Consider the following 6,000-nt stretch of genomic DNA (forward strand, 5'->3'; position numbering starts at 1 on the left):
AAGTGGTGATTGTTATGTATCAGGTTTTTCAAATTTACATCTACTGTCTTTATATTTTGCACTGTATTAGAGGACATGTGTTACTGTTTTTTGTGGTGTTGCATTGTATCCAGGGTCTGGTTTCTTGGCGGATCAGTTTAACTTTTGTCTACATATTTCTATTTTTAGTTTGTGATTATTCCATTTTGGGCGAGGGTGTATCTCTGTTCTGTGTGTTCTGAAAAAGACATAGTTTTCAGTTGGCATTGACTACAGGACCAATTGACTGTGCGGGATCTGGCTTGTTTAGTTTTACAATGTATGTGTTGGTGTTCTAGTGCTCACTGCAATGTTTAAGATGCAGCCTTTTCCTAGGTACACTCTTGTGGTGCGATATGTAGATTGGTACTAAAAATCATATTTTTCATATAGATGGGGGGGGGGGTGTCAAAAAATGATGGGCCCCGGGTGCCACATACCCTAGGTACGCCACTGCTCGTATGCCTCAACAAATCTTGAATAGAGGACAAGATGATATTCAGGGCAAAACATAAGAATAGCCCATGGTCTATCTATGTATTCTAGTATGCTGATTTCTGCTTCAAAACAGAGGACAATCCAGGTCAGAATGGTTAATCTGCTGGCTAGGTTGGTAGGCAGTGGGGAGTAGGATTATAGATTGAAGGCTATATCAAAAAGGTAGGATTTCAGTCTGCTTTTAAACAAGGGAAGGGAAGGAGCTTGATGGACAAACTTGGGTAATTTATTCCAGGCATAGGGGGCAGCTAGATGAATGGAACAAAGTCTGGAATTGGCAGTGGAAGAGAAGGATACAGCTAAAAGTAGCTTATCTGAGAAACGGAGTTCTCTGGGAGGTATATAAGGAGAGAATAGAGAGGAGAGATATTGAGGGGCAGTAGAATAAACACACTTGTAAGTCAGCAATAGGAACATGAACTGTATGTGAAGGCAGATAGGGAGCCAGTGAAGTGATTTAAGGAGATGGGTGACAGAGGTTGTGGTAAAAGTGGATAGTGTAGCTGGTTTTAAGAAAGGTTTGGATAAATTCTTGGAGGAAAAGTTCATAGTCTGTTATTAAGACACAGGGGAAGCCTCTGCTTGCCCTGGATCGGTAGCATGGAATGTTGCTACTCTTTGGGTTTTGGCCAGATACTAGTGATCTGGATTGGCCACCATGAGGCGGGGACCCTACAGAGAAAGCCCAAATGTCAGTACAGGTAGTTTTTCTCAATTGGCAACTGCTGCAGGTGATTCAGACTACATGGGAGGACCCGGAGGTGAGAGTAAAGGTGAGGACCAGGCTCTGGAGTTAGGGGAGGGGAGGAGAAATGCCAGACTCAGGTGCAGGAATCAGGGAACAGAGCCTCTCTGGCCTACTTAAATCACTCCAACTATCTGGCCCAATATGTTCCAACATTCCAGTCTTACAGGCATACATTAAGATCTTCAACTTTTCAAAAGACAGTGCATTTAAGCCAGTTTTCAAAAAGTGCAACTACTGCTAAAGTGTGCTTAGGCACAAGCAGCAAAAGTACATGTCTTTTTGTCAACAAAAGTTAGTCCTAATATTAGAAGAAAAAAAAAAAGGAGGAACAGAGGACTACAACTGATGCTGCTGCCACTGCACACAAAAACACTGAACTAGATGTGATTCTGGATATGGTGTAATAGGAAAAGGGAACAGCTAACATTTTGAAGAAGCTACAGGACAGGATGGTAGAGATAGCCAGCTTAGAGACATTACCTTTGTTCTGCCCCCATATTCATGAGAACAGATTGCATTTACTGGAGAAAAATGTAAACAGAGTTCCAAGTTTATTAAAAATTTGGTATCCCACAGTATGTTAAAAGCCTCCAAAGTGGCTTACAATTCTAAAAATTTGAAAGAAAGAAAGGGATATTTGATTTAAAGACAACAACATGAATGCAAGGATAAGGGGTGGAACTACAAATTTAAACAGGAAATCGGAGGAGAAAATATAAGATAAAGCTGTCCATCTTCATAGAGTATCTAAAAAAAATGAGAAAGAAAGAAATATCAGGATGTCCTAAGAGAGATCATTATATATAGGCATCAGTGGAAAGGAATGTTTTAAGTTCTGAAGTGATCTAGTGAAGTTTGTAATCTTAATGAGATCAGAAGAGAGTTCCAGAGCTGATGTCTGTGCACAGAAAATATTGCTTATCTGATGCATTCATGAACTATGACATTGTATAAAGGAATGACAAGTTGATTTTGATTTAATGACCTGAGAGCTCTGGGAGGAATGTAGGCGATGAGGTGTCACACAGGATAAAGTGGTTCTCATGATGTAAGAACTTTAAAAGCTAGTAGAAGCATTTTACATTAAATACAAATAGTAAAGGGAGCCAGTGTTCTTTTTTCATTAAAGGGATAACGTGATCAAACTTGGATGCATTATGAATCAGTCAGAGAGCAGTATCATGGATTAATTGTAGTCTTCATATGTCTTTTTGACATAATCTGGAGTAAAGAGAATTACAATAGTAGATTTTTTTGAATAATCATGGAGTGTACAAGGATATTTTTAGCATAGTGGAAAAGAAGTGAGCATAAAGACCTAATTATGAGTAATTTGTAGAAAAAGTGTATTTCTTTAAGATAAGTCCCCCCCCCCCCCCCCCCACACACACACACAAACACAAACACTCTCCTGACTGCTTCTCTTGTATGTGAAGAAAACAGCCATTTTAGAGATGGCCATAGGATGGCATTGTTCCTCATCTGGTTTTTACCTTTGAATCTACTAGCCTTGAGTTTTTTAAGTTTTGAATCTGCTAGTCTAAATACAGCTTGGTAGGCTAAATTGGAGCACAATATTATTATTTCACAGAGTATGTGAAAATATACTACTGGCTTCCCCTAACCATATGATATGCTGGTATAGTATGGACTTGTATAAGAAAAACTTCCTTGAGAACAACTGAACTGTAAGTTTGTTTATTTCTTTGTTTTAAGTTTTGTATTAAAGAAAGTTGTTTAAGCAATACAGAGTCCAGTCTGACAATATTAAAGGCTATAGGATCAATGGTTTTATCAGGGATCCTCTATGACAAGCCCAGTTACAACCTCAAGAAATTCTGTTTAGCACACTTAAAATTATGTTTTAGTTCAGGGCATAAAGTAGACCAGTGCACAAATGCAATCTGATCCAGCAAAATTCACAACTTAAGGCCCTAACACACCTTGATAATGTATCCCTTAGTAAAAGGGTCTCTGTAAAATATATACATATTTACAGAATACTGTAGTGTTTAGGTGGAATTTTGGCATATACAATTACTTAATAATCAGTTCACACATGTACACACATGTACACACACATGTACACACATGTACACACATCTATGCCATTATTCTAATGAATTAAATGCATAATTTGCATGTCTTAGTAATTGCCTTGTTACTGTGCTTGATAAAGATGAATTTCTTACAAGCAGTCATATCCTATAATTGGTGCCTGATATATATGCTTACAATCCAGATAGGTTAGCTGGTCTTTTACTAAAGGAATCTACAATGTTATGAGGACAAATTTCAAAATTTTCTGCGAATCTTGCACCTATTTGAATGGGTTAATTCTGTGAAAAAGAATGTAAGGACCAATAATGTAAGGAGAGATTCAAGATGGTGGCTATGTTCTGTTATCCCAGTGTCTGTATCAACAATAAGGTAGTACAAATCCCAAAACTGTTTTATCCAAGCAAATATATTTTACCAGTATAAAATGTTTGGAAAATTGACCTATCACTTTTTATAAGACACTTTTTATAAGACACTTTTTACAGCATGTAAAAAAAGTATTTTACTCTCTTATGTAGGCTCTTATAAAACCGCTTAATATGTACAGTGCTGGCCAAATTATTATGGATTTTATAACATAAATTGTTTTTATTGAAAATGACTCAGATATTTCATTGTAAAGAAAAGTGTAAAATTCATTGAAGCATAGAAACATAACAATAGCCTTACTGGGTCAGACCTAGTACCTGGTCAAAACGCAAGGAGTAGCAACATTCCATGCTACTGATCCAGAGCAAGCAGTGGCTTCCCCATTTCTTTCTCAATAACAGATTATGGACTTTCCATCCAGGAAATTGTCCAAACCGTTTTACTCTACTCAGGATTTTGTAGACTTCAATCATATCTTCCCTCAGCCATCTATTTTCCAAGCTGAAGAGCCCTAACCTTTTTAGTCTTTCCTCATACTAGAGGAGTTATATCCCCTTTATCATCTTGGTCGCTCATCTTTGAACCTTTTTTAGTGCTGCTATATCTTTCTTGAGATAAGGAGACCAGAATTAAACGCAATACTCCAGGTGAGATTGCACCATGGAGTGATACAGAGGCATTATAACATTCTTAGTCTTGTTTACCATCCCTTTTTTAATAATTCCCAGCATCCTGTTTGCTTTTCTGGCCGCCGCCACACATTGAGTGTAAGGCTTCATCGTGCTGTCTACATTGATATCCAGATCCTTTTCTTGGGCACTAACCCCCAAGATAGATCCTAGCATCCGGTGATTTGTTCCCCATCTGATATGGGTTATTCTTCTCAATGTGCATCACTTTGCATTTGTCCACATTAAATTTCATCTGCCATTTGGATGCCCAGTCTTCCAATTTCCTAAGGCCTGCCTGCAATTTTCACAACCCACATGCGTTTTAACAACTTTGAATAGTTTAGTGTCATCTGTAAATTTAATCACCTCACTCATTGTTCTAATTTCCAAATCATTTATAAATAAATTAAATAGTACCAGTTCCAGTACAAATCCCTGTGGCACTACACTGTTTAGTCTCCTCCATTGAGATAAATAACCATTTAACCCTACCCTCTGTTTTCTATCCAATAACCAATTCCTAATCCACAACTGAACTTTGCCACCTATCCCATGATTCTTTAATTTTCTCAGAAGCCTCTCATGAGGAACTTTATCAAAAGCTTTCTGAAAATCTAGATACCCTACATCAATTTGCTCACCTTTATCCACATGTTTATTCACACCTTCGAAGAAGTCAAGCAAACTGATAAGGCAAGATCTCCCTTGGCTGAACCCATGCAAACCTTGTCTCATTAAACCATATTTGTCTATGTGTTCCACAATTTTATTTTTTATAATTGGTTCCACCAATTTACCAGGCACTGAAGTCAGGCTTAGCAGTCTGTAATTTCCCTGATCTCATCTGGACCCTTTAGAAAATCGGCATAACATTGGTCACCCTCCAATCTTCAGGAACTACAAAAGACAGAGAAAGGAAGTCCAGAAATGCAACAGAAAACAACACCCACAAAGGTGAAATTGCATCTAGACTGGGATAAAAAATGTACTTTATTTCACAATGTTTGATCAAGACGTATAACCCGACACTGACAATGTTTTGGCTCTTGCCTGCCTCAGGGGTCTTTGCTGTCTTTAAAATAATTCATCCAAATGTAATAGATAAACCAGATACAACGTGTGTATGCTAGAGTACACACATTGTATCTGGGATTTTTTTTATTAAATTCAAATGAATTATTTTAAAGAGAGCAAAGACCCCTGAGGTAGGCAAGTGTCGGGTCATACATCTTGATCAAGCATTGTGAAATAAAGTACATTTTTTATCTCAGTTCTGGAGGCAGTTTCACCTTTGTGGGTGTTGTTTTTTTGCTGAGTTCATTTTAGTACCCTGGGATGTATACCATCCAATCCAGGTGATTTATCACTTTTTAACATCTCTATTTGACGTAGTACATCTTCCAGATTCACTGAGATTTCTTTCAGTTCCTCTGCATCATCATCCTTGAAAACCATTTCTAGTTCAAGTAAATCTCTTATATCTTCTTCCGTAAAGACCAAAGCAAAGAATCCATCCAGTCTCTCTGCTATGGCCTTATCCTGCCTGAGCACCCGTTTTGCTTCTTGATCATCCAACAGTCCCACAGATTCCCCCACTGGTTTTCTGCTTTTGATATACCTAAAAAGCTGATATGA

Source organism: Geotrypetes seraphini, chromosome 2, assembly GCF_902459505.1.
Source record: "Geotrypetes seraphini chromosome 2, aGeoSer1.1, whole genome shotgun sequence".
Classification (NCBI taxonomy): Eukaryota; Metazoa; Chordata; class Amphibia; order Gymnophiona; family Dermophiidae; genus Geotrypetes; species Geotrypetes seraphini.